The following is an 11,882-nucleotide window of genomic DNA, read 5'->3' on the forward strand; positions in this document are numbered from 1 at the left end:
AACTTGTTAACACATTTTTAAAGATAGCCTGCAGAAATAACTAAAAGAAAAAGTTAGTTTGAGAATATATTTGCAAATATTTCACAAAAAACTGACCTTAGCAGCAAATAAAAGAAAGTGCTTATAGATGATCCTGTCATCTCTTACATATAACATTTGTATTAATTACACAATTGAAAATGTAAACTAAATTAAGACTACCTGAAAAAAAGCAACACGCTTTTATGAATAAACATATTTACACAAATATAACTTGTGTATTATTTGACAACAGTTTCAGCTTCTGTACAAGTATTTACCTGTACAAGATTTCAACTAAGTCGAGCCTTAAATGACATTGTTACATAACTAATACCAAACACCTACATGAATTTTAATCTTCATTTTAGACATATAAGCAGGACATTAAGGTTGACTTAGAACATATTGCTAAAAATCATCAGTAAAAATTTCTTACCAAAAGGAAAAATCATCCTTCATTGCAGTCACATGAGGGGAAAGCAATAAAAACATAAGCAGTATAACGTTACTGAACACAAAATGAAAAACTGCAAAGAATTGCAGAAGTGCAGTCTTTGACTTCTCAATGAAACAGATGGTTTTTGAAAGCGAGAACTTTAGAGAGTTTAGCTCCATCCAGTTCCATGAAAACCTAAAACGTCAAAGTTGTAGCGAAGGTCAGCAGGGTAGGCAAGGTTTAGTGCATACATGAGTCCAAATAGCATTATCACAGCAAATGCTACATTATCCAAATTCTTCGCCACCCTGATGCCTGCGAGGACAACTCTTGTTCATCTGCTGAAGCTTGCTCTTTAAGATGATAAATTCGAACAGTGGTGTCTTCAACAGTCTCACTGATGGCACGTTCTTCCATGCCCTGTAAAAAAGAAGCCATGTTAGTCATTTCATGCCAAGTAAGTAATATGACACACTGGAAAGTCCGAAAAGGAAAAAAAAACAAAAACACAAGTACATACCACATACTCCCGGATAAGCATGCCAGGGTCTTCACACATGTAGATACACACTCCCTTGACAGACGCAGCATCAACATCTTCACACTGAAATGAAATGTATGTAATTAGCATCTTCATTCAGCCCTTGTCCTTCATTTAAGTTTTAATAGTGTACTTTACATGAATGTTTTTAAAGTAAAGGCACACAAATTAATAATAGGTTTACTGGCAATTAATAATAAGTTGACAAAGTGAAGGTTAAAAAAACAAGCAGATGTAAAAATACAATATGAGAGAATTTATCATGGGAAAACATTTGAAATTCAGGCTTTATCACTTACATTATCCATTTATGCCACAATTCTTTTCAGTATTAGTCCAAGCTCTCCTCTTCTGTTGACCAACTTCACCAGGTTGTCCAAGTGGAGAGCCAGCTGAGCCACGAACTTTGTCTGAGGGGGGATGGTGGCAATTCTCTTAAACTCAGCGTTGATCTGAAAACATGAGCACAGAGGAATGAGCTTCAAAGGTTTAATACCTGGAAGAAGGCTGCAATCACTCATGCTGAAGAAATGGGCTGTCAAATAACAACTGTGCCTTAACCATTTTAGGCTAATACCACAAGAACACCGTGTATGAGGCAAACCTTACCTCGTGGAAGTCAAATAGATCAGGCCATCTTGCCATGAAAGCCTCTACCATTGGTGCATCACGAACATCTTCATGTCTTCTGTATGAAAAAGTCTTTTCCATCTTGAGTTTCACCAACTCTGTTACTCTTTTTTATGTCCATGTGGTGGGCTTTAGCATGTCAATAGCTTTAAGAGTCCCTTTGTCTGCTATTTCTGAAACTGAGGTGAGGTTAAGAAACTTGTTCCCAAACAAGGAATCCATAAACTGAAGTCTGAAACTGCCCTGAAGACAACACTGTCTCTTGACTTCAACGATGAGATCCTCAGTTGATTCAGGCGCTCCATTAGAGAGTGAGCCTTTGACAGGTTCCCGTCAGCCAAAACAGTCTTTAGGACCAGAGGATTCTGTAGGCAAAAAATAATTACATATCAGACATTCAAAAAGAATCATTTCAGTTTAGTTTTCATAAAGCTATCCATACCCAATAGTCAAAGTTATAAAGATCAGACAAAAAAAAAGAAGAATTTATCTAATGAAATACATGCGACTGAACCTATTACACTTATATGAACACCTTTTATTTCTATATGCCTTTTTAGAGTCACAATGTGGACTAATCCAATCTCATAGTCAACCAATGGATAAGTATCAAGGAGTTCAGAGTGAAACGAGAGCGAATATTCTTGTGGATACTGGGCTGAGCTCAAAAGCTCTGTCGTGCTCTCTGTACCAGCCACCAAGCTCTCTGACAATGTAGAATATGCTGTGGTACAATGCAGATATGGTTTTTCAGTATTCTGGCAATCCACCTGCTGCCCTTTGGGCCAGTACCATTCCCTTTCTATAAGTTATACTCTTTATGTCACACACTGTCCAAGGTCGACCTCTAGAATGTCAGGGAATATGTACCTAATGACTTAAGCTATCTCCTCTTTAAGTCTTTAACTCTTTAAATCCACTAGAAAGGCCAATACAGCTGAGCCCTCTAATTCAGACTTGCCAAGAGATGGGGAGTTTAGATGGTAAGCTATCATCATCTGATGTTTTGACTTCTGTAATGATAAAGGTAAAAATTCCACCATCACAAAAAACATTAATTTTAATTGAAAAAATGTATTTATTGCAGTCCAGAAGAGCATCAATGGTTTCTTTAAAGTACCAATCTTTCTCTCATTTATACATAATGTTTTGAGAAGCAGCTCACATATGTTCTACACAAAGTAGAAAAAAAAAAGGGGGGGGGGGGTCCTAATTTTTGTTAGGACGATGTTGGAAAATTCACAATACATCACTTAATAAGACATACTCTGTTGAACAAACTTATCTCCTTGTAGATATCTGCTGTATTATTTGGGCTTGACCGATAGAATAGTCAAGTGACACTTCACCTAAAACAATGACTAAATGGAAAAATGATTTGGCATTTATGGGCACAGGTTCTTAAACCCACGTCTAAGGTGGCAGGATCCTTATTATAACTTGAGTGCGTGTCAGCAGCAAGAATTAAGTTATGGCACTGTGGCGCTCCCAGCTTCTTAAACTCTGACGGTTAGAGCCGGACTAATTAGCCACTGTAGCCATAACTAGCACGAGTAACACAAACACTATTGCGCTCTCTCAGTGACGTTTTAACTTGCTAAGCCATCAAAAACGTCAGTGCTCTCTGTCACATGCATAAATTCCATATCTGACCAACAACAGCTGCAATTTGATACTATTTTTCAGTTTTAGCCACAAAGCTAATACCAACTTTAGCTAGCACTGTAAAAACAACATGTAGATGCATTACAGATTACTTTTCATATAGCATGCACTACAACAATTCTGTGAAAACGTACCCAACTAAAACAAATGTATTTAAATTACTTACCTTCTCAGTATGCCTGACTCAGTGCCAAAGGTTGCATGCGGCTAAACAGTCTTCCAGAATCTGGCGGTCAATTGCGCTCTCCTTAAATTATGTTGTTGTCTTATTGGATAAGACTCTAGGTCTTATTATCCAATCATATTTAGTTGTTGTCTTTGAATATATTGCATCATTTCCGGTTGTGGTCAAACATGATTACAATGGTTTTAGTATTCTAATTTAGTCACTTTAATTCAATGCAAGAAAAATGAGTAGTCTCAGTATTGTTTATAATCAAGTAAATGGTACTTTATTTAATCATGTAAATAAGAGAAACATGAAAGGCTTGTGTAGCATTAACTAAATTCATTTGTGCAAATTCAAAAGCCTGCCAATTCCCATTTTTTCAGTGTAGTACCCAAAGCCCACAACACAAACGCACATACCTGTAAGAATGACGCAAACAAACCTAAACAACTGTGCAAAACGGCTCCAATAAAAAGGTTAAAAAATAAATTTGACACAAACCTGTAAATAAATAAAATATGTAAAATATGTAGGGGAGACCGGGGATAGTTGTAACGTGGGTCAGTTGTAACACTTCCAATTTCTCCAATCAGGGCTAAGTTTCAAATGATGTGACTCATCCTGTACATGCCCAACTCAGTTCTGCTATCACAAGTGAAAAATCAGCACATTTTGTCAAACACAGACAATTTAACACGAAGAAAAGTCATTTGTATGCCAAAAGGTACGTTTTTCTACTTTATTTCAATTTCTAATAGCATTATCTGCTTTGCAGTTAAACTCATCAAACTTAAATGATGTTATTTGTATGTCTATGGGGATATATTCTGTGTAGGTCTTTAGTGCTAATGTTTTAGCCGTTGGCTGTAATGTTAGCTAGTTCATGGCTATAGGAGTCTGGGTCAGTTGTAACAATAATGCAGATGTTACAACTTACCACACTATTACTTTAACTTATATTAAACAAGTTGGGGCAACGACATCAGCAGAGAGAGGTTCACTGGTCGCTTTTGTATATGCGGTTAATGCCATTGGCAACACAATTCCTCCACTGTTTGTGTTCCCACACATACATTATGCAGACCACTGTGTCAGAGATGGACCAGTAGGAAGTACTGGTAGTGGAAATAAATCAGGAGGGTGCAAGAAACAGATTTCCTCATCTTTCTGAAGCACTTTGCAAACCACACCAAGGTAAGCCGTGATAAAAAGTAATGGAATTGCGATGCTGGTGAACAACTACATTTTTCAGTTTCATTGTTATGTTCAAAATTGGTGCAAGAGTTGTAGATTATAATGCCCACTGAGCCAATGAGGCCGAACTCAGGGAAGACTAACCAAAATTAATGAAATATTCAGTTGCAGAAAATTCCATAATTTGTCTTTTTTGGGGGGTTGGAATATGTTCAAAAGCTAGATTTCTCCATTCTGTCACACACACACACACACACACACACACACACACACACACACACACACACACACACACACACACACAGCTACATAAATGGCTCTAAGTGCATTCATGTGTTGAATAAACAAAGATTACATGTTAATGTTTTGTCAGTACCCTTATTTCATTGTGTTACATTTCACCCCAGGATATGTTACGACTAACCCAGACTATGGGGTTAATTGTAACATTTCACTCTTTGTGTTTGAGACCATACCATGCAATGGGTAATTGTGCTGCAGAGAAAATAGCTGCACTATTTAATAGCAGAGACATGTAAATACTTTGCATTACATTTTGAATCCACTACCTTAAAAGAGCTCCAAGCTACAGACAGAAATGTCACAAATGTTACAACTATCCCCGGTCTCCCCTACATGTTTTAGGCTATTCCAGAAAGTTAAAAAATAAAAGAAGTGTTGGCTTAAAATAGGCTGGTTGCCAATAAGTGTTATGAAACTGAGCTCAGATTCACTCTGCAGAGGCGACGTGTCCAAACACACCACAGTGTGAGTGACAGCAGAGCTGCGTCTGAGGATGTAAGTAAGTCATCATATATCAGAAATAATAATATATTTAAAAACAGCGACAACAACAAAACCCACTAGTGTGTATTGTAAGTCACCTGCAGTTCGCTGCTCTCTGCCAGGTGATTGGCAGAGGAGCTTTGAAAAGGTAGTGGGTGCGTGGGGCGAGGTCAGCGCTCTTCTGTGGAAAAAAACACTCTAGTGTGAGTGGGTGTAGCCTATTGTTCGGTAAGAGACTTTTGCCATTTCGTTTGGATCATTTATTATTGTAGGTGCCAATTTTTAATGCGTGTTGTTGGACTTTTTTTATTGTGACCACGAGTTTTAATGGAGGAATTGATCGACTGCGCGCAGGGAAACCGATCGTTGTTATTTGTTTTAGTTCTGTGATTTTTGAATGGTTTAATAAAACTGATATTTTATTGGGTAACATTTTAAACCATAATGTTGTTTGTGTTTTTCAGCTGTTGTTGTGCTGCCTCTGCTGTCCTTTTATCTTCTTTTCATTGATTTGTAATTTTGTTTTGGTCAGTCCGTGCAGCCGTAAAGGCGGTTAATGCTGGAGACTGAGCCGTGTGAGGACTAACCTCTCTTTTTGTTTATTTGTTTGTGCCACTTCCTTTAACATCAACACATAGCGCTGATTCACCGCTGCGGTCAAGTGAGCCCTCACTTACCAAGTCACAGTCAAGCTAGCCGCACCGAAAATGTGGTTGCACTACTCTTACGCATATTACGGTATGGGTGCCGACTGGCTTAGAAACGCAGTCTTTTGTGTCCTGACACTATTTTACTTCACAATCCACTCCCAGTTTGGTTCATCTCCACTTTCCCCCTGTGATCCACAGCAAAAATTACTGTATGATTCAGAGAAAATTAACAATAAAATTTAACCAATTTACTCTACTGTACTTTTAATATCCTCATCTTTGAGCTCAGATTACAGGAAAACTGTAAGAGGTGACGCAGATATCTCACTGGATTCTGAATCTAGGCTACCACTCTTCACCCTGTGAGCCACAGCCAATATTACTGTACAGATTTCCAGAAAATTGATAGTAAAATCTTCCCATTTTGCTTTACTGTACTCTACATATCCTCATCTTTGAGCTCAGATTACAGGAAAACTGTAAGAGGATATTTTCACTGGATTTTGAATCTAGGCCATCTCCACTCTGCACCCTGTGATACTTCTTGCAGGCCTTTCAGACTGATCTGGTAAGAGCCTTTGGTAATCGGGCCTACAACAGGCCTGTCATGTTCATGTGTGATGATCCCTGGTACTCCTCCGATCCGTTTCCATGACATTCTGCAGAACAAGTCTAGAGGATCTGCTGCAGAAGTGCTATGTCTTACTGAGTGGCCAGCATTCAGCACAGCAATTCAACATTCCCATTCTTCATCCATGTTTGAGCCATGTCATGAAAAATGCCAAGGACCTTTGTAAAAAAACATTTATATCAATAATTAAAGAATACAAGATTTGTAATGTAAAGGTCCTACTAACAGTGATTTCATTCATTCGTTTTCCAGCATTCCAGAGAACTACAGGCTTGGAGTGCATGTGTTTGGGCTCCTTGCATGCTGTGATAACTTAACAGACATTGATGATGTTGTCCATAGTGCAGCAATAGTGTTTTGCAGTCCTTGTAGTGGAAGAAACGAAACAAAACACTACAACAACTTGAAAATCCTCATGCAAAAACGGGGGACCCTGGATTTGGATGAAAAGACTGTGATTGCTGAAGATTACAAGGTTAGCTGAGCTCAAAGATGAGGATATTAAAAGTACAGTAGAGTAAATTGGGTAAATTTTATTGTTAATTTTCTCTGAATCATACAGTAATTTGGGCTGTGGATCACAGGGGGAAAAGTGGAGATGAACCAAACTGGAGTGGATTGTGAAGTAAAATAGTGTCAGGACACAAAAGACTGCGTTTCTAAGCCAGTCGGCACCCATACCGTAATATGCGTAAGAGTAGTGCAACCACATTTTAGGTGCGGCTGGCGGTGCGGCTAGCTTGACTGTGACTTCGTAAGTGAGGCTCACTTGACCGCAGTGCTGATTCCCAGCTGTGCTGAGACCTGGATTGTTTGCTGTGCGTACCCACAGGTAAATTGATTGCAGTGTCGTGTTATTTTTCGCACAGTTTGTTTGGTTTGTCTCATGTGCAGCTGGGATATCAGCAGGATGTGTTGGAAGTCCCGTTTGGAAATAACTGGGAAAACTATGTTTAATTAATGTAATAAATTATCAGTTTATTTCTTTGCCCCTTTTATTCGGTACCTTTGTCCTCGGTTACAGTATTTTTCCCTCATTATTTCCCTCATTCATCCCTCAGTATTTGCACAGAGGTGGAGCCGCGCATGGAATCAGACTGACTGGACGCAACATTGAGCAGTTGCACCCTCTTGTGGTTCAAGTTGGTATTACATGAAAGTGCCCTTCTAACGCAATGAATTCGCTTCAAATCTCAAAAAGCCAAATCTGATGAGCTGCAATCTCTCTCACACTGAGCACCTTTAAACATCCATCCATCCATACACACACAGGGACAGACAACCATTCGCACTCACATTCAACACGGGGAGAACATGCAAACTCCACACAGAAAGACCCCGGCCTGATGGTGGAATTGAACTCAGGACCTTCTTGCTGTGCGGCAACAGTGCTAACCACCGTGCTGCCTCCTTTAAACATATGTTGGTATAATATGACATGCCAGCATGTTTTTGCACTCTTACACCTTGAGTTAAATTTAGTATTTTTTAATTAGTAATTTTATTTGACTTTTTTTTAGTTTGTTAATTTCTAGAGTGGATTATATTTGAAAATGTTTAGTTTTACTTCAGTTTAAGTTTTTATTAGTTTCAGTCGCTGTGATTGTTACTGTCAGGAGGGCATATATCAGAGGCAAAATAAGGAAAACCAGTGCAGGTATTATACTATGCTACAATATCCAAAATACTAGTCTTTATTTTAGTTACTTTTTTTTAAACATCCAGTTAAAAAAAAGTAGTAGTTTTTATTTAACTATAATAAGCAGGCTCTGATATTAACATAAACGTCCTTACAGGACAGGAACCTGCCCGAGGATCTTCCGGCTTTAAAATTTGAGTCTGAACTTAAGTGAAAGTTGTTGAGTCATCGGATGGTTCAGCACAAAGACAGTTAGATCTGCAAACTCAGAGATGAGTATTGGAAGCAATTTGTGACAGAGGGACAGCAGCAAGAGTGAACAGGAAGTCTTAAAATTTAGCAATGAAACAGGAAACAGCTTACCTCAATTATATGGATAAGATCGAGACAGACAGCTGGTGCTTAAGCAGATTTCTTTACTGAAACGAACACATGACTTTTTACAAAATGTTTCAATGATAATCTGGAAGTATTTTCATATTTTCCTTCAAGAGGAGACGACGAGAGTGGACCGGTCTCTCCTGTGTCGACAGGTAACATCTTAAAATGACATTTACACAGAACAGCTTTTACAAAACAACAACAAAATAGAATTGAAAGCAAAGCCCGCCCCCACTCGCTCTCGTAAAACTCTTTTGATAGTTTCTGAATAAAATAAATTCGTTCTGCACCGAACTGATGGAGACGGACTCTGTGACGCCCGAGGCTCGGCCGGGAGGAGGAGGGGAGCACACAATCCATAAGACATCTTATAAATGTACAATTAACATTCTTAAACATTAACAAATTTAGCACACAGCTGTTCAAATGTCCTCGCAAATTTAAATAAAAGTGCAAAGCACAGTTTTCAGTAGGAGAGAGAGGAAACAAAGCGCATTAAAAATCCAAAGGGACTCTTTAAAATTCATCTATAGTGTAGAAAAAATAGAACATACGTCGTCGACGGCTGCAGGTCGCTGCAGACTCGTTAATGCAGAGGCTGCTTTCTCAAAGCACCTTTAATAAATAGGCAGGTAAAAACATGAAAAAGCGAATTCTGCTAAATGTAAAGGAATGCAGTTCATGACAAGGAGGCAATTTCAGTGTTAAATGGCACTGCTCCCAAAGACAAATAGGTCATCGATTTCTGTATCCCTGCAGCCGGGAATGCTGGGAAACAGGGAGATTCTTTCAAACAGTAAAATCCTCTGAACTCTGAAATATTACACAGATTAGTCTTTCCACATAGAAACTTTACGTGGTCGTGTTGCTTAAGTATATTTATTGACAAATTTAAGCATTGAATTGATTTTCGTGCCACCTGCACTGGGACAGTCGCCCTTATTATAAGTTCAGCTGTTCATCTTGTTTCCCTTCCTGACGCCTTCACAGGCTCCTTGTTGTACTAAATATCAGTGCGCTGCTCCTCCACAGACGATGTCATCCTGCTGGACAGACTCCAGCTCTGCTGTTGGACTGCAGCTGCTGACGACCTACTGCTGAAGGGACACCAGAACCAGGAGAAGGTGGAGCAGTGGTTCATGAGCTGAACGAGGACTACCAGCTGCAGTCCAACGAAACCAAAGTCCATCCACAGGAAGAGGCTCTTTGGAGAATCAGACTTCACTGATGTGTTATTTATTTGTCCCCAAGTACTTGTAGTGGAAAATATTTAGTTTACTGCTGTTACTGAACTCAAAACGCCATCAAATGCTCACTGTGTGTCTAAACCCGTCAGGTTAGGATTCGTCTGATCAGAGTAAAATACAGGTTATTGACCGTTTTAAATGACAGATTTAAGGCAAAGTTTTTGTTGGTCTTAGTTGTTTTAAGTACTGATTAAGTATCGGTACAGAAACTCACGTTACAGATAAACACTGAGGTTGCTGTTTGAAATCATCTCCGTGTAACAAGATCACCTGATCAGAGTGTCATTGGACTGAACATCAGTCCAGATGTGCTGGAAGGTTTGCCAGTGAAGAGTAACTGTAACTGCACTGTGGCTTAATAGACTCGTGTTTTTATTGGGTTAAAGGGGGGGGGGGGGGGGGGGGGGGGGGGGTTTGGGGATTTTTCCAAATGTCATATTTGGGAAATTTAATTCTCCAACTCTGCAAATCATTTACATCTATGGGGCCAAATGGAAGAAGATCAACCAACTGGCTAGTTCAGCTTGTTAATGAGTGATGAATTACATTTTGCACAAATGTAGCCCCGAGTAATAAATGTGGCGGTCGGCGAGGTCTGATCACCTGCTTGTTAAAGACGTCACAGATCAACAGTTTGTCTGAAGGTTCTTAAACCTTTAAAAAACCATCAGGACAGCTTGAAGAAGGTTAGGAACCGTCCCGACTCTTCAACGTCACTCCTGCATCTTTGAAAGGCTATTTAAGGAAACAAACACTATGGTAGTACACGAGCCTCACAAGTCTGATGGTTTGTGGCAAATTTGCACATTTTTATGAAGTTGATCCACTTTTAGTGAAGTCGGGGGTCCTGGTTACTCTGTAACACTGTGGCGCTGATGCGTGGGACCAAGTTGTGTTCGATTAGATTAGCATGGCAGTATTTCAGTCCAACCTCCTCAAAGTTTGACACCCGGCAAGTTTCAGGGGGAAAGTTTTCAAAAGCTCGATCAGTTAGCCAACTAATCTTCTGAGTAACTGGTAGAAGAAAAAGTTAAATAATCAACTGTAAACGTTAAGATTTCTGATGTGTCTGTGCGTTTCCACTGCTGCAGCTCACAGCAGGTGAGATCGTTTTGCAATAGTTTCAACTCTAAACACAGAAACCCTCAAAGAAGATGCTGCTGTCAGCAAAAATGGAAGTTTCTGCATTTAATGTTAAACATCTCCATAAATGATGTTTAAGGAGAGAAGTTTGTCTGTGATGTTCTTAGTGTGAGCAGGAAGTGCTCAGCCTCCTCCTGGAGGCTTTCTGCTCAGAAGTAGCCGTACGTACTGCTGTGGGCCTGGCTTCAGTAACTGGGGAAATATTTCTGTGAAGGAAACCTTGGCGTGCACATATAGCACGCCTTCCTTCAGTAAGTCCAACTGTTGGAACAACTGAGTGTTTTGGTTTTTCTCTACTGTAGAGAGAAGTGGACCAGTGGGAAACCCGGGTCAGAGGTCAAACACAGGATCTGCAGGCAGGCGTGTTTGTTCCTGTGCTACGAAACAGTGGAGGGTAATAAATCATCTTATCGGTGAAATTTAAGAGAACGTTTTGGACAATGCTGGTCGTTCTAACGAACTCAGACGTCAGAAACTGTAAATGCGAGCGTGTAAAAAGTTGCCGACCTGTTACTTGCCGGGCTCAGTATCACAGGCACTAATGGTAAAGAAATGAAATAAAGCTGAGAGTTTGCTTTAAGCTTAGATCAACACTAAGGTGACGGAAATGTTTAGATTGAAAACCTCATTTTTTTAAATTGACATCTTTGTGTCAAAATGCTACTTGACTGATGTGTTTTGTTGTATTGCTTCCTTCTGATGCTGCCAGGCTGGGACTCAGCCCGTCTGTGGACTTGTGTGGAAAAAAG

At 39.5% G+C, this 11,882-nt stretch overlaps 1 long non-coding RNA gene across 1 annotated transcript; it reads right to left on the minus strand.

The window, feature by feature from the left end:
* Nucleotides 1–664: 664 nt before the first annotated feature.
* Nucleotides 665–3,516, minus strand: LOC148098646 (uncharacterized). Its single transcript, XR_015720709.1, has 5 exons — nucleotides 3,460–3,516; nucleotides 1,608–1,993; nucleotides 1,298–1,450; nucleotides 978–1,061; nucleotides 665–877 (listed from the first exon to the last, which is right to left on the minus strand). It is a non-coding gene; the product is annotated as an uncharacterized LOC148098646 (long non-coding RNA).
* Between the last annotated feature and the right edge of the window lie 8,366 nt (nucleotides 3,517–11,882).

Source organism: Neolamprologus brichardi, chromosome 15 (assembly GCF_056152115.1).
Source record: "Neolamprologus brichardi isolate AB-2024 chromosome 15, ASM5615211v1, whole genome shotgun sequence".
Taxonomy (NCBI): domain Eukaryota; kingdom Metazoa; phylum Chordata; class Actinopteri; order Cichliformes; family Cichlidae; genus Neolamprologus; species Neolamprologus brichardi.